Raw genomic sequence first — 26,775 nt, forward strand, 5'->3', positions numbered from 1 at the left:
GCTATTTTTAGCCCTTTACACTTATCTGTTGCCATTAATTGGTTTTGTGATGCCATCTTCAACCTCTTTACACCCACTGCAAAATTGTGATTTCCTTGCCATTCTGAACCTATTGTTATTTGTCTTTCCATGGTTCGTTGTCCCCAGTCCCAGGTAGAATTGGAAATATGTTTTAAATCTTCTTGCAGTGTAGTATTCTGCATAAAATTGGAGTTCACTAAATATTCTTTATTTAGTTAAAGGCCACTCTGAATTTGTCTGCATGCTGTAATACATATGAATGAGTAGAATAACTGGTGAGGCTGTTGCCTGTCACTGTTTTTGAGTTCTGGGCACCTCCCATTGAGTATTTAATCACAACTCAGTCCTAATGATGTCAGCTCTGAGAAAGTAAGGCCTTCCGTTCAGTGTTAAGGCACGACTATTAATGTGGACAATATGGGTCATTGAGCAAGTATATATCTGCAGGTTCCAGTAACTTGGTTTCTATTGTTAATACCTCTTCCCGTAATTTGTCTCTTGCTCCAGTAATTAATAATAAGAGCAAATGTCATTCAATTAATATTTGGAAGATACTGAAGATGCCTCAAAATTTGTCCTTCATGGGCAGGAGTGACACTATGCTTGTTTGGAAAGCAGGGGGATGTCCATTCTAATGTTTATGATGAGAGCTCAGCAAGAAAGTGGGTGGCCCACTACTGGGACATGTGACTAGAGCCCTCTGGAGGGAAAAATGTCCTTAAGGTTCCCTAGTCCAGTTACTTCCCAGTGGACACCAAATGCTGCACATTAGAAAGAAGAGGCATTCTGTACCATGAGACAGTGAAAGGACCTAAAAATCAGTTCTTACTGAACTTAAAATGTAAAAGCTGATGCAACTGTAAGTACTTGTATTTTAATCTGCCAAATAATTAAGGAAATATAATCATCTCTCATTTATACTATCTCTTCAGAATAGTACCTTAGAAAAATTATATCTGTTATTACAATTAGCAAAAAAGAGTTTGCAGCTCCTAGTTGACCTAAAAATGACTAATGTTGTGTGACCTAAAATGAGTAAAGCATCCATTTTTCCACCATCATATATATGAAAAAAAAATCTAACCTTAAACAGGGTTAACAGACACATGATGGTAACATATCACAGCAGACAAGATTGTTTGGCAGACCTAACTCCCATTCTCTAATGCGTTTCTCCCTCTAATGCTACCTCCACTTAAATGGCTGGAAAAAGCTTATTATGCACAACCCCTCCCTCTCTACAGTCAGAGAAGGGTGACATATTTCTCTAGGATTATAATTAACAGGATGCATTCTGGAAGCAAATCTTTGAGTTTAAATCCCATCTCACCCACTCACTAAGCTGTGTGACACTGAGCAAAACATGACTTTCCTCTTTCTTCTGTGGAATAAGAGATAACCAGAGCATCTACTCATCTGGTTACAGTGAGGTAGATATTTGAATGAGTTATTATGTAAAATATACTTAGAATGGCCTGTAGCATATAGTAAGTGCTGTATGTGTATAGCCTATTATTATTACTCACCATGTTCTTGTTAATTTTGACAAAGAAGGTAAATTGGAAATCTGCTGTTTTTGGAAAGCTTTTACTTTCCTAATAAAATCAAAAGTTGTAGCTGGCACTATACTGCCTACCTAATGCCAGTCATGAAACTGGAAATGATACCTGCAGCTGGAACAGATGGGTGGACATTATGAAAATGTAAGCATTGGGGAAAAGCTCAAGAGAATTAGAGATAAGCAAAACCTGAACTCAGGCCAACAGCGACCTCCCTCCTTTTGGGTGTTTAAACCACTGTAATCAAGTTTTACGTTAGCTGAAATTCAAAGCCTTTTTTTCACTGAGATGCTGTTGGATCTGATGTGATAGCTAACTTTTCTTACTGCCAGAGTTATGTAAAATGTTCTCTGCTTCTCAAAAGGATCAAAAAATGGAGCACATTTTATGAAGTGTTTTCGCACATAGCTTCTGGAACACTTAGATATTTTCAGGTCAAAAGAGCTTGTCCCTCAGTTAACATTATGTCTCATCACACATTTTCACTGTGGCATTAAGTTAATTGTCCAGATCTTACATGCGGAGAGAGCAACATTATTTCTAAGCCACTGAAGAAGTCCTTGGCAGTTTTAGAGACAGACTGTCTTTGAATGGACTATTTGATATTAGCTATGACATTTTTATTTTGCAGTGGAAATGTACACACTGATACTTGGGGTAGCCAGCCTCCCCGACTCCTCTCACTAATGCCTGCCTCCCGGTGCTCAGACCTTGTAAGGATTCCTCCCACATTTTACCAGTGCTGGTCTGTGTGATCAACAGCAGTGATTGTATGTCACTTCAGATTAGGTTATAAAAGACTGCAGTTTCTATCGAGGACGTTCTCTTCCTAGCCAGCTCCCTCAGAGCCCTCACTGTGGGCAAAGCGAGTTGCCATGTCCTAAGGACACTTAGGCTTCCTATGGAGAGCCTCCCTTGGCAGGGAACAGAGTCGATGGCCAGAAGCCAGTGAGGAAATGAGGCATGGCAACCACATGGATGGGCTTGGCAGTTAAGTCTTAAGCCTCAGTTAAACCCTGAGGTGACTACAGTTGGGCCAATCCAGCAGCTTACTGTAACCTTGTGAGAGACTCTAGACCAGAACCCACTCAGTTAAGCCACTCTAAGGTTCTGACCCTAAAACACTGTCTGAGATAATAAATACATTGTTTTAAGCTACTAACTTTTTGGATTCCCAGCTGGCGCTAGTGGTAAAGAATCTGCTTGCCAGTGTAGGAGACATAAAAATACAGGTTTATCCCTGAGTCAGGAAGATCCCCTGGAGGAGGTCATGGCAACCCAAAATTCCAAGGGCAGAAGAGCCTGGTGGGCTACAGTCCATGAGGTTGCAAAGAGTTGGACAGAACTGAGCATGCACACACAAGCTATTAACTTTTAGGTTTTTTGGTTTGTTTTTAGCAGTAGATAAGAGTTATCTAGTTTTATTACAGTAAAATTTGAAGGCATCAGTCTTATGTGGTATGTCACAAGAATATGTTCAAGTCTGCTAATTCCCTAAGAATGTTCTATGAAATCTGAGTAATTGTTTTTTTTTAAAGGTATGTATGTATATATATACATACACATACATATATATATGTGTGTATTCATCAATATGCAGGCATATGTGTAGTGGCAATCTATGGACCTTAAGTGACAGATACTTTATGTGAGAAAAGAAAGGACACGTAACTGGAGGCAGATGCCTTGACTCAATGAGGCTCCAGTTATAATACAAAGAGAGGTGAGGAGCTTTTCCTTTCCTGATTTCAGAGTCCTTTATTTCCAGAAGAGGCCAATAAATCCTACTTCATGAAGACGTTAGAAAGTATAATAACATGACAAATATAAAACATCCAGGTCGTAAATTGGTACATATCCAGTACCCTATAAATGTATATCTCCTATAAGAACAAACCTTGAAATACAACTTAATAAGGGTACTGAACTACTTTGTTCATATTTAAAAATCATTGTATATCCATTTAAAAATTACTTACTCTATTTAAAAGCTATCAATAATGTATTATATATATATATAACACACACACACATGTATATATATACATATATACACATACACACATACACAAATATATAGCCATGCTATAAAGGCAATTTATTTTCATTCATATATATTGAATGTTAGAGACTTACTCAAGTGAAACATAGTTGTAGTTTAATCTAACAGTGATGAATTACTGGAGTGAATTCATGCAAACAGGGAAATTGAAATTAAATTCATCACACCAAGGAAAACACTTCCTACCCATGTAAATTAGCAGCTTTTCCGCTAAAATCAATTTGTTTTGGTAAATTATGCAAAAATCCTCAAAGGACTTAGGTAAGTAATTTATTATACTCTTGGCTGTTTCATAATGTTAGGAAATAAAATGTATTCACACAATATTAGATGGCATAAGCTGAGAGCTTTAGTGACAGTTTTTGTTTATTACAATTAATCTAACTTGACTGCACTGTCAGAACACCCACATTATATGGGACATATAATTTTTGTGCCAGTGCTTAGAAGATGCTACCTTAAAAAATAAAGAAAAACCTCTGTCGTTAAGAGTGCTGATTATTTCCTGAAACATTTTATGGCAAAGGTCAGTAATTTCAATAAAAAATGCCTTGAATTCTGTAGTTCCAAGAGAGGAAATTACCTTTCTAGCCAATATGAGAATACAGTTTTGCACAAGATTATTGTAGAATTTTTGGTATAATTCAAAGAGAATGTGTTTGTTTAGCAGATGATATTATGATAGTGTATCACCAAATCTAATATGCACCTGTAGTCACATGGAACATCCAGTAAATCTCTTTTAGCAAAAGGGTAGAAGTGTTATCTTTAAAAATCTCTCTCTCACCCTATATCCAATTGTTTAGGTTATTGGAGTCATTTTATTCATCTATACTTACAACCCTCTATTCTACTGTATGAGATCAGTTTTAGGAACATCATTTCTTGTCCAAAATGCATGAAATAGGCACGGAATGGCCTTGTATCTCCCATCTAATTACCCTCAAATCCCTTCCCCACATGGTAAAATGAAAGTGAGAGTGCTCAGACTCTTTGCCACCCCATGGACTATACTGAATACAGGATAGGCTAGCCTTTCCCTTCTCCAGGGGATCTTCCCAACCCAGGGATCGAGCCCAGGTCTCCCACATTACAGGCGGATTCTTTCCCAGCTGAGCCACCAGGGTAGCTCAAGAATACTGGAGTGGGTAGCCTTTCCCTTCTCCAGGGGATCTTCCCAACCCAGGAATTGAACTGGGGTCTCCTGCATTGCAGGCAGATTCTTTACCAACTGAGCTATCAGGGAAGCCCCCCTACAGTGTAGGCAAAATTATGTTACCACACATGAAGCTGGTATGATACTCCACTGCTTGAGGTTACTTAGTGGTTACTTGTGACCACAGTAGGAATACTAACCTTACAGAATACCACATAAGACCTATTACATCATTACTTGCCTTGTCTTAAACCTTCCTTCAGGCCCTTCATCCCTATCCCGTCAAATTCCTTGCCTACCCTAAAATACATCATGAATTTTTCAAAGTACATTATTAGCATAACCCCATCCACTGAAGCATGCTCTACCTTTTGCATGGCACCTCTCTTTTTTAGATCACTAAAATTTAGAGGACTTTACCCTTTTCGGCTTAAAGCACCTAAAATGATAATCATTTGTTTTTGTGTTCTCTCTCCAGAGCACATAAACTTCATAAAGACATAGTTGGTTTTATCTGTTGTTTTATGTGTATGTGTGTAAACACATTTCAAATGGTATAAATGCTTTTATATTAGCTGGTTATTTCCTTGATACTTCTAATCTGCTTTATTCTCCACAAATCTTGGAACTTCCTCAAACTAAGGTTTCCATGGTATGGTCTTTTGCATCCAATTATTTGCTCTCTTGGTCACAAAATTGGAAAACTGAAAATTTACTTAAGTACTTTATATATCATATAATCATGATAATACAATGAAAAAAAATAATAAATATCTTGGAAGTTACCCTGGAACCGTCTTAGCTTATTTTCTGATTAGGATCATTTCACCTATGTAATCTTATGTTTTTGATATAGTTGGTAGCTGACCTATTTCTGTGAACATTGGAAGCATCAAGTAGTTTTAAAAATAAATGGCCATCTACTGGCATGAAAACAGAAATATAGATCAATGAAACAGGATAGAAAGCCCGGTAATAAACCCACAACCTATGGACACCTAATCTATGACAAAGACAAGAATATACAATGGAGAAAAGATAGGCTCTTCAATAAGTGGTGCAGGGAAAATTAGACAGCTACATGTAAAAGAATGAAATTAGAATACTCCCTAACAACAAAGACAAAAATAAACTCAAAATGGATTGAAGACATGAATGAAAGGGCAAACACTATAAAAAAAAATGCTTGGGGCTGGTGCACTGGGATGACCCAGAGGGATGGTATGGGGAGGGAGGAGGGAGGAGGTTCAGGATGGGGAGCACATGTATACCTGTGGCAGATTCATTGCCATGTTTGGCAAAACTAATACAATATTGTAAAGTTTAAAAATAAAATTAAATTAAAAAAACATATAAGCAGAACACTCTTTGACATAAACCACAGCAAGATCTTTTTTGACCCAACTCCTAAAGAAATGAGAATAAAAACAAAAATAAACAAATGGGACCTAATTAAACTTAAAACCTTTTCACAGCAAAGGAAACTACAAAAAAGACGAAAAGATAACCATCAGAATGGGAGAAAATATTTGCAAATAAAGCAACTGACAAAGGATTAATCTCTAAAATATACAAACAGCTCAATAAAAATCAAAAAAAATGTGCAGAAAACCTAAGTAGACACTTCTTCATGAAGACATTCAGATGGCCAACACACATGAAAATATGTTCAACATCACTAATTATTAGAGAAATGCAAATCAAAACTACAGTGAGGTGTCATTTCACACCTATCAGAATGGCCATCACTAAAATTCAATATAGAATAAATGCTGGAGAGGATGTGAGGAAAAGTGGAAAATTTACATTTTCACCCTTATGTACTGTTGGTGGAAATGTAAATTGGTACAGCCACTGTGGAGAACAATATAGAGGTTCCTTAAAAAACTAAAAATAAAACTACCATATAAGCCAGCAAACCCATTACTGGTCATATACTCAGAGAAAACTATAATTCAAAAAGATACTTGCACTTCAGTGTTCATTGCAGCACTGTTTACAGTCGCCAGGACATGGAAACAAATGTCTCCCAACAGGAAAATAGATAAAGAAGGTATGCTTCAGATATATACAAGGGAATATTACTCATCCATAAAAAGGAATGAAATGGAATCATTCGTAAAGACATGGATGGACCTGGAGACTGTCATACTAAGTCAAGTAAGTCAGAATAAGAAAAATATAGTAACATATATATGTGGAATTTAGAGAAAAGATACAGATGTGATCTTATTTGCAAAGCTGAAGTTTAGATGCAGATGTAAGGAACAAATGTATGAATACCAAGGAGGAATAGGGGCTTGGGATGAATTGGGAGATTGGAATTGACATATATACACTATTATGTATAAAATAGATAACTAATTAAAACTTATTACATAGCACAGGGTACCCTACTTGATGCTCAGTGGTGCCCTAAATGGGAGGGAAATCCAGAAAAGAGGGGATATGTGATTCACCTTGCTAAACAATAGAAACATTGTAAAGCAACTATACTCTATTAAAAATTTTAAATAAAATAAATGGCCATCTTTGAAAGACCTGATGGTTTCAATTAACACTGGCATCCATTCTCCATATGATCCTTATGATGATATTGGTGTTGAGACAGGCCAAGATTCCTCTCCTCTAACCAACTTCCTATCAGGAGTTGAAGCCTAAGTTAGATTCATGTCATGATTTCAAACATCAGATTTTGTGTTCATCAGATTCCATCAGAAAACCACAATCTGCATGTGGATTCAACTTTATTCCACATGTATACCATTTTAAACAGTAAATGGAATTTTCACAAGTAAAATTGAATAATGCTACAATAAGGGATTATTTTATTTTAAGGAAGAAATTGGTACATCTTTAAGTAATGCAGATATCCATTTCTTGATAATTGGAATAACTGAAACACATCACAGCTTACTTCACAAGACTGAAATACTGGTGTGACAGTGCTTCATATTCAAGGAGCCTGGAGTTAATGTCAAGTCCAAAGAATTTTGTTGCTTTTCAGTGAGGGTTTTATTGTTGTAGGGCTTCCCTGATAGCTCAGTTGGTAAAGAATCTGCCTGCAATGCAGGAGACCCAGGTTTGATTCCAGGGTTGGGATGATCTACTGGAGAAGGGATAGGCTACCCACTCCAGTATTATGGCCTGAAGAATTTCATGGACTGTATAGTCCATGGGGTCACAAAGAGTCGGACATGACTGAGCGACTTTCACTTTCACTTTACTTTCTTATTGTGATTTGTATTTTCTGGTTGATTTTATTGGGTAGTTAATAATTTTCTTCTTTGCCATGTCATTTATTACTATGGTTATTTTCAGAGATGTTTAAGATCAAAATATTCATTCTTTCAGAATTACTGTATCTGACACACACATATATATACACACATATATACATATATATATATATATATATATACACACACTCATATATGCACTTTAAACTTGATTACTCCATATAAAATTGCATTTTAAACATTTAAAGAAACATTTGTTTCCATTTTGAGGTTCCTTTTAATCAATATTATTTTCAGGTTTCAAGCTTTCATTGACAGTAAGCAATGTGTCTAAACAATGTAATGCAAAAATAAAAGCCTTAATGTTACCCAAGAGACTGTGCTATTATGGGTAAAGTTATTACTCTATTTAAGTGGCATGGGAGGCTTTCTAAAACCCAAACCTATGGTTTTTATTCTACACTTCTGGCTTTTCAGCTGCTCTCATTAATCTTGCAGTAAATGATGCAAATACAGGACTTGCAGGGTGCATCCAGTCTGCTTATTCTCTGTTTGTGGTCCCCAGTGGGTGTGAGGTTGTAGCGATTAAGGCGGTGTGTGTGCTGTTTTGAGGTACCACAAAGATAGATTAATTAGGCTGCAAATAGTCCCAATGACATTGCCAACAGAGCCTTTGATGGGCTCAGTCCGAGGTGGTTGAATCTGAAGATATTGATGGATAGGTGATCTCCCAAGAAGGGAAGTGATGATGAGAAGTAAAGGGGGAGCATCTGGTGCCTGTAGCAATGAACAGGCCATGGCGGTCGCTGCCAGAAACCAAAAAGGGACACGTTCATAAAAACACGATTTAACAAGACTAATGCAAGATGAAAAGAGTAATAGGAGGACTAACAACCTTAAATTTCTAATGATAAACCTCACAAAGCAAACTCTAGTCCCAGATTAGAGTAATATGCAATCCAAGTCAAATATTTTAGATAAAGCATACTAATCTTAACCAAACATTTTATTACTCGTATTTTTGATAACTCACTGCTGAATTTTATCTAACATTTGAGAGAGCAAACAATGAAGAACTTTCCAGTCCACAAATGTAGATAAAAGCATTTGAAAAAATTCAACACTCATTTATGGCAAAATTTTCAGACTCGAAAAGAGAGAAAGTTTATAAAAACTTCTAAAAGGGAACTTTGTATGTAGCCAACATCATAATTAACTGATTTTTGATCACCTTTTCTCTACTAGCAGGAGCAAGTATTGTCCAATATTAGCCACTTGTAACTATTGAGTATTTGCAGTATCACGAGCTCAAGTTAAGACATGCAGTTAGTGTAAAACATACAATGGATCCCAATAACTTAGTTTAAGAAAATAATGTAAAATATTCTACTAATAATTGTATAGAAAAGTTTATTTTAGATACATTTCATAGCTTAAATTTGGTTTTAATTTCATCATTTTTTGCTTTTTAATGTGGCTACTATAGAAATGAAAATTACATATATGGCTCACATTATTTGCCTCACATATATCCATTGGACTGCACAAGTTCTAAAGTTTCAGTTTAATTTGGTACAGGTCTGAAATGAGGTCCGATCCAAAGGGATTCTCAGCATTAAAACTTTAAGAGGTAGCTTGTTTTGTGTGATTTCCCTTTCCTTATGTTGGAACTGGTTCAAGTTGGGACCTCAATTTATAACTGATTACAAAAGCCTATGGGCCTCTCATTAAGTTGTAAAATTTTCCTTCAAAATTATTTTCAGGCCAAAACTTTCTCTCTAGCTCCACCTCTTAGGAAGTATGTTCTAGCATTTTATGTCCTCAAGAAGTGGTTCTCTTTTTCCTCAGTTTTCTTTTCTACCTGCCTGCCTTTGCTCCATTTCTTTTATGAAAGAAAATCCTATGCTCCTTCAAAAACCAGCCTGACACATCTGTGAGATCTGATCACACCTGCTTCTGATCCTTCCTGTCCTGACTCTGAGCCTGACTCTCTGAAACAGACCTTATTTTCTCCTTACCTTCCTATCACAGAGAGATGTTCTGTATCTGATCCCGCGCTGATCAGCTCTGTGACCCCTATGGCCATAGGACTTCCCCCTTGCCTCATTCTTAGCACCTAACTCAGTGTGCCCATGGTCCTTGTTTCCAGAATTAATTTTCATTTTTGTATGCTATGTGTATGTACTTATTAATTTATAAGAGCAATTTGTGAAGATATGAGATATTCTTGGGCTTATTTAAAATGCCTCTTTGGAGCTGGAGTCGCCTCATTAGCAATTCACCAGGGTACTAATTGCGTGTGACACCATCGATGTATTGTGTCCTATTTTCTAAATCCCTGGGTGGAAATACAGACAAGGGTTCCAACTAAAATAAACAGAGGATATACAGACATTTCCTCTCATAACTACCAGTCTGAGCAGGTGGAGTAGAATTTTCCTACCTCAAAAAATGTTTTCCTGATTTGTTGGAGAATCAACAGGATGTTATTTTTTTCCCCTGACTTGAAACTTTTAGCTTTAATTTGACTTAAGAAGCCTCCCTTTAAGGTAGCATTGGTGACTTGTTCTTTATTGTTATTAGCTCAACATACCTTTTTGAGATCAAGTTTTGATAAGGAATAGAGTTTGTACATCTAAATGGAGAGATGGGGCCTTGGAAGACAAAATGAGCTGCTTCTCAAACTTGCTTCACATCTGCCTTCCAGGTCCTAGTTATCCCAGCACCTGTAGGTACCACAGCCCTCGTGACTCCCTCCATCCACAGCCCTTTCCTCAGATGTCTGCCCACAGTAGCCCTCCATTTAATCCCAATAGTTAACCTCCTGCAACTGCAGAATAATCGCGTAACTGAAAACCCAACCAAGACAAAGGACAATATCACTTGGGCCAACTATGCTCCCAACATCCCATCCCAACATCAGTTTTACCATCAAACAGTGTAAAAGCTCAGAAAAGTTTGAGATAACTGTTCTAACCTCTTCTTTTACAGATGGTGAAACTCCCATCCCAACATCAGTTTTATCATCAAACAACGTAAAAGCTCAGAAAAGTTTGAGTTAACTGTTCTAACCTCTTCAGTTTACAGATGGTGAAACTCTCCCAGAAAAGTAAACTGTTTTCCCAATATTAACCCATACTCAAGCAGACTTTTAATTATAAACAAGTTATTCGGACACCCAACCCAGCTCTTTTCCACTACATTTTGATCTGGAATTTTTTTCATTTTCACATTGTGGACAAAGTCAAATGCCTTCAGTCATTTCATATCCTGTCTCTTCTCTTTTTCCAGGCCGTCTCTGACTTCATTATCACTTTTACACACTGCAGTCGCAGTTCAGACCTGGTCCTGCATTGTAAATGACCAGTCTCAATGGAACTGCTTTTCCTGCTCAGTGACAGGTGATGAGATGAGAGGAGGATAGGCAGTTATAAGACAAACATTAGTCACCCATAATCTTATCAAACTACAAGGAATGTTTGGGTGTATAGCCTCCCAGAATTTTAAAAATAATATGATATTGCTTCCTATTATCTTATTAAAGTGTTTATAGTAAATTTAATATACCTGGGGACACTGCTTCATGTTTTATTTTATAATCTGCAGTAAATACTTATTTACTAAAAGTCATATATATATATATATATATATACACACACACACACACATACACACTTATGAGCATATATATAACTTACATATGTTATATAAATATAAGGACTTGCCTGGTGATCCAGTGGTTAAGACGCTATAACTCCCAATGCAGATCCTGGATTCAGTCCCTCATCAGAGAACTACATCCCACAGGCTGCAACAAAGAGTTCTCATGCTGCAACTAAAGATTTCGCATGCCTCAACTGAGACTCGGAGAAGGCAATGGCACCCAACTCCAGTACTCTTGTCTGGAGAATCCCATGGACAGAAGAGCCTGGTAGGCTGCAGTCCACGGGGTCGCTAAGAGTCGGACACGACTGAGCAACTTCACTTTCACTTTTCACTTTCCTGCATTGTAGAAGGAAATGTCAACTCACTCCAGTGTTCTTGTCTGGAGAATCCCATGGACAGAGGAGCCTGGTGGGCTGCCGTCTATGGGGTCGCACAGAGTCGGACACGACTGAAGCGACTTAGCAGCAGCAGCAACTAAGACTGGCACAGCCAAATAAACAAATATATGAAGTGAAGTGAAGTCGCTCAGTCGTGTCCGACTCTTTGCGACCCCATGGACTGTAGCCTACCAGGCTCCTCCGTTCCTGGGATTCTCCAGGCAGGAATACTGGAGTGGGTTGCCATTTCCTTCTCCAGGTGATCTTCCCAATCCAGGGATCGAACCTGGGTCTCCCATATTGCAGGCAGACGCTTTACTATCTGAGGCACCAGGGAAGTCCTTTATGTATAAACAAATATATGTATATATATATATACACACACACACACACACACATTCATATACTTTATACACACACACACGTACACTTACATATAAACATATACAAACTAAAAGAAACAATGGAAGCCTTTTCTGCTGACCTTTAACTATAACAGCAGTTGTTTGGGGGTGGGGGGAAATATATATATATATATATGCATCTAAACATGATAATAGTTCAGCTGGTATCATTCAGCAGAAACTCAGTGGAAGAGGTTTCCCCTCTGTTCCTTTTGAGTGTCTATTGGTTTGCAGTTTCTAACTCTTAATCCTGGGAAGATACCAACATGGTTTCCCTGATTTGGCCAAAAGAAGTGCATGGTAGCATCCTGCCCACAAGATGGCAGTGGCGAGACAGTGTTTGATAATAGAGGTTACTGGTTGCCCCTAGGTGTTTTTTTTTTTTTTTTTTTTTTAAAGCTTGTTTGGTAATTCAATTTGTGTCTGTCTATCAGAAGAGGATAAGGGGATTTCAGAGGCAGACAGCAAGTGGAAAGAGCATTAGTGGTACAATTTCTTTATAAGAAACAAAAGATAGAGCTGCTTTTCTGTATGTCACACACTTACTCGTCTATCTCTGGAAGTGAAAATATTTTCTCATCATTGCAGGGCTGAGTTTAATAGCTGTGTACCCCTTAGCAGAGTCATGTCCTTACAGGGCAAGCCCCCTCACTTCCCCTGCTCAGATAAAAATATTTGAAAGTGGTATCCTTATTTGTGTTTTGTGTTTCCATTTTACTAGTGAGAATACTCTGATTTTAGTTAAAATTTTTATACAATGTAGACATTGCTCTGCTGCAAACCAATAAATACTTTCCATTCATTTACAGTACCATTCATTACAGTGATGACTATTTGGCCAATATTAAAATTCTCATCTTCATTTGAGCCATAAGATACCAGATTTTCAATAAATAGCTTGTCTTTGCCTGTGTTGCAAACATACAACCACCACATTTCACCTAAAAGGAAGCCAAATACTTCTGCTCTCTGTCCTTATCTCTTCAAATGTGCTAACAGATTGTACTGCTGTTAGCTACAGTTATCAAAATATCTGTTCTATATAAGCAGCACATGAGAAAGTGTAAGTTGTTTTTTGTAGAATGGATTTATGAATGGAAAGAGAAATGATGGCCATTGTCAAGTAACCACCATAAATTAAGGATCAAGTCAATTAAAAATAATTCAAAATTATTTTAAGTTCATAATGGATATAAATGAAACTCTGCATTATTGAAATGTCTGAGAGTGTAGAGGTTTATACAGAATATACCTATTGCCTAACAAAGACATTCTGTTCTCAAGATAGATGACTTTGTAAGAATAAACTGCTATTTTGGTTATATTTGTGTTTTAAGAAGACATGTTGGATTTCCTGTCTAGAGGAGAGGTGCCTTATTCCAAGAATACGCTTGCTTGCCTGCCTTCATTCTCCCACTGCCCCTCCTTCCTCCTTTCCTTCCTTCCATCTGTCCATCCTTTCTCCCACCCATCCTTCCTCCTCCTTTATCTTTCTTCTAATATACATGGATAAACCTGTTGTGTGCTGGAAGCCTGTGACACTGAGATGCAATACTGCGAGAGGTTGTTATTGTATCAACTTTACATTGTAGTTTCGTGGTAGAGAAACGTGATATTGGTGGACTTTTTGAGAAAGTAATAGTTAAAATGAGATTTGAAGAATGACTCTGAGCATTCAAAGGGTGTGTATGTGTGTCTGTATGTTTGAGGAGGCTAAAATGGTGTGACTGTTCAGGCCTTTGGAACAACATGAGCAAAGTCTTTAAAACTGTTTGGAGCTTTGCTTTTTCCACAAAATGAAATGGTATTAGGGGTGTCTGGAGCCTAAGAAGGAAAGAAGAAAGATTGTAAGTTGAGTTTGAAGAAGCAGACCACATAAGATCACTGGCCTTTAAAAGCAACAGGGGACCCTGCTGGATTTTAGAATGTATGTGTATGCGTGTTTATGTCTATATGTATGTATACATGCATGTATATAATGCCTTGAGCTCTTCCTTGGGAACCTGGAGAACATTGTTGCTATCGTTCAGTTGCTAAGCATCTCTGACTCTGTGACCCCATGGACCACAAAACACCAGGCTTCCCTTACCCTTCACTGTCTCCCAGAGTTTGTGTAGATTCATATCCATTGAGTCAGTGATGCCATCTAACCATCTCCTCCTTTGCCACCACTTCTCCTTTTGCCTTCAATCTTTCCTGGCATCATGGTCTTTTCCAATGAGTTGGCTCTTTGCATCAGGTAGCCAAAATACTGAAGAACATTAAAAGCCAATATAGCTCCATGCATTGCCCACAACCAAAATAAAAAATTAAGGAAACCAAATAAATACTATATGTTAAATGATTCTTAATACGTAATAATAGAGACACCTAATTCCAAAGCATAATGGGATAAAACTTGTTAGGCATTTAAATCACATGATGGCTTAAAATATTAAGCTAATCTCTATCCTGAGTATGCATATATATCTCTAGTAGGGCTAAGTTATTAGTACTGTTGTTCTAAGATGATTAGAACTTGTAACTAAGGTTGAGAACCACTGATCCAAGGAAGATGCAAGCACCTTGCTAACTCTAAGAATGACTCCTTCCTTGAGATGAGTTCAGTGTGTATCCTAGTGAGGCGTGTACTTAAACCAAATAGTGAGAGGAACTGGCACGCCTGCAGTTCAGCCTGGTGGTGAGGTTGTAAGGGAGATAGAGCTGTGGGGTACCACACCTGCCGTTGTGAGTAAGAGGCAGCCCTGACTTGTCCACCTCGCTTCCCGGGATCTGAGACCTCAGACCCGCACATCCATCCTGCAGCAATCTGAGCACCGCTTACAATGCAGATCAGCTCCTAAGGGAGTAAAGGGGGAAGGATTTAGGGAGACTGATGACTTCGTGGAGAGTGGGTGTGGGGAAAGTGGGGGCTTTGGGGGTAAGGGTATACATATATCTTTTCAAAGGATTACTTCAAATGTTAATTATTTGTATATGAGGGAGATGGTCTTGGAGTCTGGACAAGTAAAAAAAAGCAAAAACAGAGAAGGGGAAGGTGAGAGAGGGGAAAAATAAAGATAAACAGACAAAAAAGTAAAGAACAACCCAGAGACAGTATGAAAATGGTTAACCTTGTAAACTGACTGCAGACACAAGGAGGCGAGTCTGATCATTTGCCTTGAGAAGGCTGGCTGCTGCAGCTGCTGCTAAGACTTCAGTCGTGTCCGACCGTGCGACTCCATAGACGGCAGCCCACCAGGCTCCCGCATCCCTGGGATTCTCCAGGCAAGAACATTGGAGTGGGTTAGAAGGCTGGCTAGGGGTCTCCAAGTATAAAAGTTTCTCCAAAAAAAAAAAAAAAATGGGGGAATATAACTGTGATGAGTATGTATGTAACCCATGCTCTGTGTGGTGTCTGCCGCTGCCCTTCCCTTATCACCTCTACCTCCTCTACTGTCCTCTTCAGGCTGTGGTGGCTGAGTCATCGGTGTCCCTTTTCTGGTAGGGACATATCTCTAGGTCTCTTCCATCCTGGGGGGCCTATTTATTCAAATGTCTTCATCTGAGACAGCAGAATACAGTCAACTTGCACTTGACTTCTTGTTTCCTGTGTTTGATTATTCCCTGAAATTTCTCAAACCCAGTGATAAACAGTTTGCCTGTACATGACTAATCTAGTGGGCTGTCTCTGCAATTTTGGAAGGAAGAGGGAAATAAGAGGAGTGGACCTGCCATACCCCATTTTGTTATAGGTTTCTCATGAAAGAAGCATCAAAATACCTAGGGAGTTAAATGTAGTTGGAAATTATCAACTTTAGGCAGTGCAGTGTGGTTCATAGCTCACTAAAAGAAACAGGAAAAACTGAGACAAAAGGTGAGTGCCTTGATATGTTTGCAGATGCGTGAAATAAAGACAAAATTCCATGCATCCTCCTATATGTTAAATCACAGATTATCAAAGTACGGGACATTTACCACTCGTATTGTGAGACAACACTGTAAGAGAACAGACATGTTTTGAAAAATATGCCCTTTACACTTTTCTGTCAATCTACCCATTCATATCAGGAAGAATGTCTTGGTGTCATGTGACCATCTTAACCATTTTCCTTATATATGGCATCTCTATGTTCAGCAAAGAAAGGTTTTAGGCTCAAAGTTTCAGATAAGCAATGTTATCTATCTAATATTTAATATTCATAATTTGGTTATATCATGTTTATTTCATTTTAAAGTAGGTATTTATCATTTGTCAGAGTGACATAAAATTAAAATAAATGTACATAAGTTAAATATTAGTCAATAAGAAGAAAATAGTAAATAATTAGCAGTAACGTGGTATGTCAATATGGGCAGGTTTGTGAACAACTGAATCCTCATTATGATGCTGGGTCCAAGCAATTGTTTTCTATACTGACTTTACATTAGAGTCATATAGGGAACTTTAACTATACAGATGTTAGGATACCATCCCAGGCCAATTAAATTAGAATCGCTATGGAGGGGAGACTGGATACTGATTTTTTTTAAGTGATCTTAATGTGCAGCCAGTTTTGAGAACCAATGTCCTCCTCACCCAACACACAGAGAGAAAGCCACAGATAAATAGCTACAAGGTGATATCACATAAAATTTTTATGTTAAATATTAAGCTTTGTTTTTAAAGAAATAAATTGTAACTCAAAATAACTGTTCTCCCTGGCTCTGCAGATTCGAATTCCTAGGCTGCTGAACACATTCTACTGGGACCCAGCTCAGGTTCAGCCATTAGCTTAATTTGTCACCTTGGGCAAGCCACTTGACTTTTCTGTGCACCAATTTCCATTTTTATAAAATAAAGGGGGAAAGGATATTTGACATGGATGATCCCTAAAGACCCTTCCAGCTGCAACTCTTCATGGTTCTTTATTTTAAATGGAAAGGACCAGACAATTAGTGGTTCCTCCTTGGTTTTGCTTTAATGATGATAATTAAAAATAGAATCATAGATGTGGTGTGTGAGGTTTTCCGTTACTTTTCTTTATTGGAGACAGATTTTGAAAACTAATTTTTTTCTCTCCCTGAGCTGACAGTTCAGCCAGCAAGCAACCTTTTAAAAGCCTGACTGAGAGCAAGGAAACCAGCTTGAGTATGCACACAGAAGACATGGTTGACCTAGTAATGAGGACTGTGTAAAATCACATTGATTTCCTTTTTTGACCTCCCTTTCCATTTAACCATTTGTCAATACAGGAGAAAGAAAGCTGCAGAATCTAATTTTTCAGCAACTGGAGACAAGACAACTTGTCCAGGGGAAAGAAGTTGGAATACGATTTTTGACATGGACTCAGAGCTTTAAGTGACTTATCTCAAGTTTTTTGCTGAATATAAATCTGTGGGTTCAAACAAGTATTCTGCATTCAGAAAGACCTGAATGTATGACTGGCCTTATTCCCCTTTTGCCTCCAGGGCTAACCTGGACTCCTTTCCTTTTTTTTTTTTTTTGGCTCTTATCTAACTCTGAAATGTCTTTCAAGAGAGTTTAAGGTCACTTCTATAAAGTATCCCTTAATGATTCCAATAAAATCTTCACCTGTTGACAGTGGTAAGGACCCCATAGTGCCTTGTACCTACCAACACCCAAGTACCCATATCACTGTCTCGCAACTATTGGCTTTATTTGTCTCAGTTATGAGATTGCAAGGTCTTCAAGGCCATGGGCATAACTGTATTCATCCTCATTTCTCCAGGAACTGACACAGTGCCTGACACAGAGTGGAGGTTTGGGAAATGATAAAGAACAGGTAGTGCTCACAGAATGCATTCCTCTAAGGTAAAAATGTCCCCAAATTCATGGACTCTCTTTTATTTTTATGTTTACTATTGAAAGAATATGCTTACATGACAATCCATTTATCATTTATTCTGAAGTCCATACTCAATTCCTAAATGTGTGATTTTCTTTTTCTAAACTTAGAATTGAAAAGCAGTGACCAACAGGTAGCATATTATGAACCAACACAGATCAATTGGTTGAGCCTGGCTACAGTATGGAGTTAAAGATTTCATACATATATTAAGGCAGACTAACAGTTTCTTGATCATTAGCAATATTCACCGAGGGCACTGATAAGAAGATTGCCAATAAATAGACTTTAAGTTCACCAAATTAATGAAATATCAGCAGTATTTAGATAGCTGAGATGTTTGAATTGTAGTAGCCTGGACAAGCATTTTAGAAGTAGGGCAGTTACAGATAAAACATTCTAATTATCTGAGTTACTCTTTGGGACTACTGTGATTTATATACAGCAATGCTTTCCTATTTGAACCAACTTTTTTCCAAATCCATTTCACTGTTGTGTGTGTACTGTGTGTGTGTGTGTGTGTGTGTGTGTGTGTGACAGCTAAGAGGGTAAGAACAGAAGGCAAAGTATTTATTCCCTAAATAGATGATGTACTTGCAGTATAGCATGACCCCTTAGAAAGCTAATATGCTGTTTTGATAGGAACACAGATGTCAGCTACAGTCTCCTTTACCACTTAAGGGTCAGTAAACTTCAGATTAAGATTCTCTGTGATATGGTAATTATCTCTTTACCTATCTGTCTCTCCTGTTAAGAGAAAGAGCTATGCAAGAGCAGAAACTACAAACCATACCCATCTTTGTTTCTCCACCGAATTTATAGACTATACAGTGTGTGTGTAAAATTAGGCATTCGTATTATTTCCTGAATCCATGAAAATGAATATAAAATATTATTTACATCCCTCTAACATCCCAAAGTCTCTCTTCTACAAACAGTATGTATTCTTATGTGGGCTTTAGTGATAAACGTGTTTCAGAGTTTTGGAGATCATCTTTTCAATTTGAACCAGAACTTCTAATCCTACCTAGTTTTTCTCAGTGGTGATATTGACCTACTTTAGGCTAAAACACTCTGCAGGGCATAAAATCCTGGTTTGGCTGCTACTAAGAATGGAAGATGCAGAAAGTGCAGAATCCTTTGCAAACATTAGTCTTTAAAAAAATGAAGAGCAGTGATGAAAGAAATACTATGATCCCCATCCCTAATACATACATGTGCACATTACAGATAGATGATGAATCAACTGATTAAATACATAGATGTTCCTTAAGAGGTAGACTTTCCTGTTTCCCTATAAAGTTTTCTCAACCTCACCTTAATAGTTACACATGGAAAGATTCAATAACCCTAAATATGCAGCTTAAATGTGCTTGCTTACTAACTGAATATATCCATGTACCTGGTATATGTGTTTTGGTAATCATGTTCATGAATTTTCATTGAGTGATTATTAGTGGAATTGCTAGGCTTTTGAGGTTGTATATTTTCAGCTCTTGGCTATTTCTATGTTAAGTACTGATAGCATGCTTTTAAATGACAGCGTTCCCCTAATTCAAGGAAACAGTAATAAAACTTATAAATTGGGTATGAGTATGACTGGTTGAAATCAATTATATATGCGCTTTTTTTTTAAAGACTTTTATAACAGATCTCAAGGACTATTATTCAGAATGTTAGTGGGAATGAAGAAATGTCCTTTACTTTGGAGATAAAAATGAATACCAGCTAGGGGAAAAGGAGGTTAGGAAGAGGCACTTAGATGCCTGGAACTAAATTTTAGTGTGTCCAAAATATGATCTGTTTCTTGAAAAATGTCAGGAAAAGAAACCAAAAGAAGGAATCTACAAAAGAGGATATTGAATGCATAGTGACTTTTAGGATTTCAGCATACCTTCACGCATTGTGACATTGGTGGAGTGATGAGAAGAACATCTTTCAGTTATACTTAATTCATGATGAACATCTTGAAATAGAAGAGTGGTGGGAGTAAGACCCTGTTTTATGCCTCATGAAAGGAACACCACATATTTACGAGTGTGATTAAACAAACAAACAAAGGAAACAAAAAACAAAATTCCTTCCAAATTCTGCAGGGTCATGTTCTGGCTTATGTTGCCGAGTTTTAAAAATATATTTCTAGAGTTGAAAAGTTCACATTTGTATTGTAAGTTAAATGGCATTATTATACATTTGCATTACTGTGAACCTCCATCAGAATAGAGGAAATAATGAACGTTGTTCATGCAATTAAAATATCAAGTATCTAGTGTATTTCTCTCGGAGAAGGCAATGGCACCCCACTCCAGTACTCTTGCCTGGAAAATCCCATGGATGTAGGAGCCTGGTAGGCTGCAGTCCATGGGATCGCGAAGAGTCGAACAGGACTGAGCGACTTCACTTTCACTTTTCACTTTCGATTTCACTTTCACTTTTCACTTTCATGCCTTGGAGAAGGAAATGGCAACCCACTCCAGTGTTCTTGCCTGGAGAATCCCAGGGATGGGAGAGCCTGGTGGGCTGCCGTCTATGGGGTCACACAGAGTCGGACACGACTGAAGTGACTTAGCAGCAATGTATTTCTCTAAAAATTAATAAACACTAGTCTACACAATTGGTTTTATTAAATTATCATACAGATTGATATGTTCAACCAAATATATGATTTACAGTCTCCTGCAGATTGCTGTTCATTTTGCTTGATTTTAGTGCTTATAAAAATAGGCATTTTATCCTTTTAAAATAAGGTTAGTCCAAATGGACAAATAATTCTTAGAAAATACTGGCAATTCTGGCGCTTTAAATAAAATGCCACGTGCATTTTTGAGGTAAAAAGTTTCCAGAGTTGGTTTTGTTCTTCCATTACAAAATAACAGGAATAAACAGCTCAGGACCCATGAGTGTGATCAGACAGCCAGTGCCTGGAGGATTTGAGCAGAATAGAACAAATTTTACTTTATCTGTCTTGTAAAAAGAAATCCAGTCTCTTTTTTTTAACGATAGAAAACAATAAATTGTTATATATCCAACCTCTTCTTTCTGTCCATATGTAACTCCTTTGAACAGAGTCCATGCTGGATAATGTTCAAGTGTTTATTAACCTATATTTTTGGATCTCTCAATAGAGTATAAGTTCTTAATTCTGTTATGGGTGAATTCTGCCCTCCAAGAAACTTTTATTGACATCCTAATGCCCAGTAACTCGTAATATGACCTTCCTTACAGACACAGTCTTTACGGAGGCAGTTAAGTTAAAATAAGATCATTAGGGTGAGCCTTAATCCAATATGACTGGTTTCCCTTCGTGATGGGGGAAAAACAGGAGGGAGACTTATAGACAAGGAGAATGTCATATGAACATAAAGACAGAGATCTGCAAGCCAAAGAGAGATGTCTGGAACAGAATCTTTCCTCACAGCTTTCAAAAGAAACTAACTCTGCCAACAATTTGATTTCACATTTCTCACCACCAGAACTGTAAGACAACAAATTTCTGTTGTTTTAGACACTTAGTTTGTGGTTCTAACTCTAGAAAATTAATACACTAACTAACTCAATTTTATCCCTGGGTCACAAATAGTAAGCAGTACTTTATAAGATTTTATTAAGCAAGTAAGTGAATGTAAGCAAAGAAATGAATGAATGGATTGATAATTTTTAAATGTATCATGAAGTTGATACACGGTGAGACTTGAAATATAGAGAATTTTGTATTTTTTTAGAAATCATTTAAAAAAATCAGTTAGCAGGGGCTTCCCTGGTGGCTCAGTGGTAAAGAATCCGCCTACCCATGCAGGAGACACAGGTCTGATGACTGATCTGGGAGGAGCCCACATGCCACAGAGCAACTAAGCCCATGTACCACAACCGTTGAGCCTGTGCTCTAGAGTCCGGGAGCTGTAACTACTGAAGCCTGAGCACCCTGGAGCCTGTGTTCTACAATGAGAGGCCACCACAATGAGAAGCCCGTGCTCAACTAGAGTATCCCCCACTTGCCACAACCAGAGAGACGCCTGTGCAGCAACGAAAACCCAGCACAGCCAAAAATTAATTAACTAATTAAAAATTTTTAAAAATCAACTAGCATTTGGTGTTCTTCTGAGATTAATATATTTTCTAAGGGAGAGATGGGAGATGACATTTGTTGGATTTAAACTATGTTTCATGTAACATTCTAGGCTCTCTGTGTGTACTTTTCAATTAATCCGAATGGCAAATTTTCACAGAAGGTATTATCATTTCCCTTTTATAGAGGATATAATAAGAGTTGTAGGTAAAATGAGTCACCAAAATGAAATAAATTGAAATGTCTGCATCTGAATGAAAAGCAAAGAAGGAAACAAGGGGTCTTGTCTATCCTCAAATATATTTTTCTATCTTTCCAACTCATTTGGAGTATAAGACGAGATAGTTAACCTTATGATCAATAAAGAGACAATTGGAATTTTAAATGGCAGTGGTAGTAGAAATCTCACAGACACCTTCTAATAAAAAATAATAGTTCCCTTTCACCATTTAAAATGTAAATAAAAGGGGAGAGAACACAGTAGTGGATGATGAGCTTGCCATATTCTATTGACCTCTTTTAGCCATTTTGTTAACAAGAATCAATTCTACTTTTTAATGAAAGTTCAGCAGCACAAACAAATGCCATTTTCATTTATCCAAGAACCCTACAGTAATTATTCATATTTTAAAATGTTTTCAAGAAAATGCTTATATCTTAGGCAGAAGAACTTCATTGTGCTTGTTTTGGAGGATGAGATTTTATATTCTAGTGCTAATGTTTAATAGCATCATGACTCTCAGAACTTTCTTCACTGTTTTCTTCATTGATAAAAGGTAGAGGGAAGAATATTCCCTGCCTAAAGATAAATGGAAAATTTTGTATCTAAATAATGGAAAAGACAGTCAACTTTTAAAATACCCACTAGGAACGAGAGTTTAAGTTTTTTTGGTCAGTTTTCATTCCAATCCCAAAGAAAGGCAACGCCAAAGAATATTCAAACTGCTGCACAATTGCACTCCTCTCACACACTAGCAAAGTAATGCTCAAAATTCTCCAAGCCAGGCTTCAACAGTATGTGAACTGAGAACTTCCAGATGTTCAAGATAGATTTAGAAAAGGTAGAGGAACCACAGATCAAATTGCCAACATCTGTTGGATAGGAAAAGCAAGAGAGTTCCAGAAAGACATCTATTTCTGCTTTATTGACTACACCAAATGCTCTGACTGTGTGGATCACAACAAACTGTGGAAAATTCTGAAAGAGATGGGAATACCAGACCACCTGACCTGCTTCCTTCAGAAGTCTATATGCAAGTTAAGAAGCAACAGTTAGAACTGGACATGGAACAATGGACTGGTTCCAAATTGGAAAAGGAGTACTTCAAGTCTGTATATTGTCACCCTGCTTATTTAACTTATATGCAGAGTACATCATGTGAAATGCCGGGCTGGATGAAGCACAAGCTGGAATCAAGGTTGATGGGAGACATATCAATAACCTCAGATACACAGATGACACTACCCTATGGCAGAAAGTGAAGAAGAACTAAAGAGCCTCTTGATAAAAGTAAAAGAGGAGAGAGAAAAAGCCAGCTTAAAACTCAGCATTACAAAAATGAAGATCATGGCATGCTGTCTCATCTCTTCATGGCAAACAGATGGGAAAACAGTGGAAAGAGTGAGAGACTTTATTTTCTTGGGCTCCAAAATCACTGCACATGGTGACTGCAGCCATGAAATTAAAAGACGCGTGCTCCTTGGAAGAAAAGCTATGACCAACCTAGGCAGCATATTAAGCAGAGATTACTTTACTGACAATGGTCTATCTAGTCAAAGCTGTGGTTTTTCCAGTAGTCATGTATGGATGTGAGAGTTGGACTATAAAGAAAGCTGGGTGCCGAAGAACTAATGCTTTTGAACTGTGGTGTTGGAAAAGACTCTTGAGAGTCCTTTGGACTGCAGGAGATCAAACCAGTCAATTCTAAAGGAAATTAGTTCTGAATATTCATTGGAAGGACTGATGCTGAAGCTGAAACTCCAATACTTTGGCCACCTGATGCAAAAAAACTGACTCATTAGCAAAGACCCTGATGCTGGGAAAGATTGAAGGCAGGAGGAGAAGGAGATGACAGAGGATGAGATGTTTGGATGTCATCACAGACTCGATGGACATAAGTTTGAGCAAGTTCTGTGAGCTGGTGAAGGACAGGGTGTCCTGGTGTGCTGCAGTCCATGGGGTCACAAAAAGTCGGACATGACTGAGCCACTGAACTGAACTGAAGCTTGTTGGAGACAGTGGCTACTGAGACACTCCAGATGTTCATAACATATAAAGATAATACTGTTCACTGCCCAGTTATTTTACCAAAGATCCCTTGAAAACTTAGCTATTCTGCTATGTGATTAGGGAAATATTTTGATAATACTGACAAAACTGAAACACACTGTAGGGCTCAGGTCTGAAAATTTGAAAACTTTTAGTATGATGGGGGACCACATTCCTAAGGATTCAAACTGGACACAGATTCCACTTGAATAAAGTTACGGAGATGCCCTGAGGCAGTCCAATAAAACATTATGGGGATTCTCTTCTATCACATTGAAAACTATGAGTGAACATTAATTTGGCCTTTGTTGCTCTAAATAATTTCATATAATTTACTTATTGATTTAGAAATACAGGAAGAAGATGAACCATTATCAACTTATGTAGTTTTATTTTCTGGGCAGTATTCCCAATAAAAAGTCTGGCCTTGGGCATCCAATCATTATGTTTATTTGTCTTCAGTGTGTTTGTTTCTTCACAGCCTGCGAGGAATTACTTTATTTTGTGATTTACAGATAAGCACTCATTTAATGAATTGAAAATCAAAGGTTGTCAGTGAGTGAAAAACAAAAAACAAAAAACTTCAGAACAGACTTTTTGAAAGAAACAAATAAATGAGCCTGCGTAGACCACAGCAGTGAAGTACCTGTGACCTTTTTCTGAATTACTTGACAAGAATTAGTAGAATGTGGAACTTTGATGTTCTTGGTTTTGTCTGCTTCTTTTAAAAATCTATTTCATTTGTATTATTCTATTATTATATTGGTGATAGTGGTGCTGGTAGGGATGCTTTCTTTTGCTTTTCTGAAAAGTGCCTGAGAAAACACCCAGACTAGCTTTGTCACCTGGTTTTGAAGAACCTGGAGCCCAGGAAGAAAGGGTAACATTCCTCTCAGGTACCAACAGGGCAAGGTAAACTTCAGTGCCTTTCCCCTTCAGCAAAGACAGACAGTATGTGGGCCCAGTGACAGTAGCTGAGTGGCATGCTTTTCCAATGGAGACCCTGTTATATGCGAGCAGATCAGGAAATGCCATGAAATGTTAGTAAGTAATGTCCCCCATTGTACAGGAGAAGAGTCGGACATATGCTCTATACGTCTATCCCAAATGACATGATTCTACATCTCTTTCTGGGAACAAATACATTTACCCAAGTATTTCTAACTGTTGGGCTAAATTATCTTAAAGTTTTCCATTTTCTATTTCTGACATGTACAGTGTGATGATAGCACTGCTTAACTAAGTTAGTCATATTAGATAAAATTCATAGAATTTTGCCCTAAGCTAAAAATTCAAGATAAATTCGCTATTTGCTATCTGAATTACAAATGTGCTATAATAAATAGTTTCAAAATTTTGAGAGATTGGATTTTACTTGTTTTGGGACTTAGAACTAAATATTGTATTTGTTCAACAGACCTCAGTAAAGTAATGGCTATCCCATTACTTCCAATGACTACTTCATCCACATGGGTTAAGACAGGAACATTTTTGTTTACAACAGACATAGTAGAAAAATATAAAAGTTCCAATAGGAACTGGACTCAATACTGCAAATGTACCTTTCAACTATGAGGTTCTATGGTTAAACATACTTATCCAGGTGAGGAGCTCACTATTTATGTGTTGCTGGGTTTCTAGGAAATGATTTTCTCTGAAGCAGCCATTTTCAATATGCTAAGGGTTTTATACAATTTCATACTTTATTTCCTACAATTTCATAGTTTTTTAGGCTTCCCACATCAAGGGAAAAACTGATATACCCCTTCTTTAAATACCTTATTCTTGAGTATCTATTATATTTTTATATGCCCAGAGTACAGTAGCAGATAAAACAGATACCATCTTGACTTTCATGGAGTTTGTATACTGTAGATTTAGAAAGGTATTCATGACCAAAAGGCATCAGTTCCGTTCATTTCAGTCGCTCAGTTGTGTCTGACTCTTTGCAACCCCATGAACCATAGTACGCCAGGCCTCCCTGTCCATCACCAACTCCCAGAGTTTACCCAAACCCATGTCCATTGAGCTGGTGACGCCATCCAACCATCTCATCTTCTGTCGTCCCCTTATCCACCTGCCTTCAATCTTTCCCAGCATCAGGGTCTTTTCAAATGAGTCAGCTCTT

The sequence above is a fragment of the Bos javanicus genome, chromosome 18 (assembly GCF_032452875.1).
Source record: "Bos javanicus breed banteng chromosome 18, ARS-OSU_banteng_1.0, whole genome shotgun sequence".
NCBI lineage: Eukaryota > Metazoa > Chordata > Mammalia > Artiodactyla > Bovidae > Bos > Bos javanicus.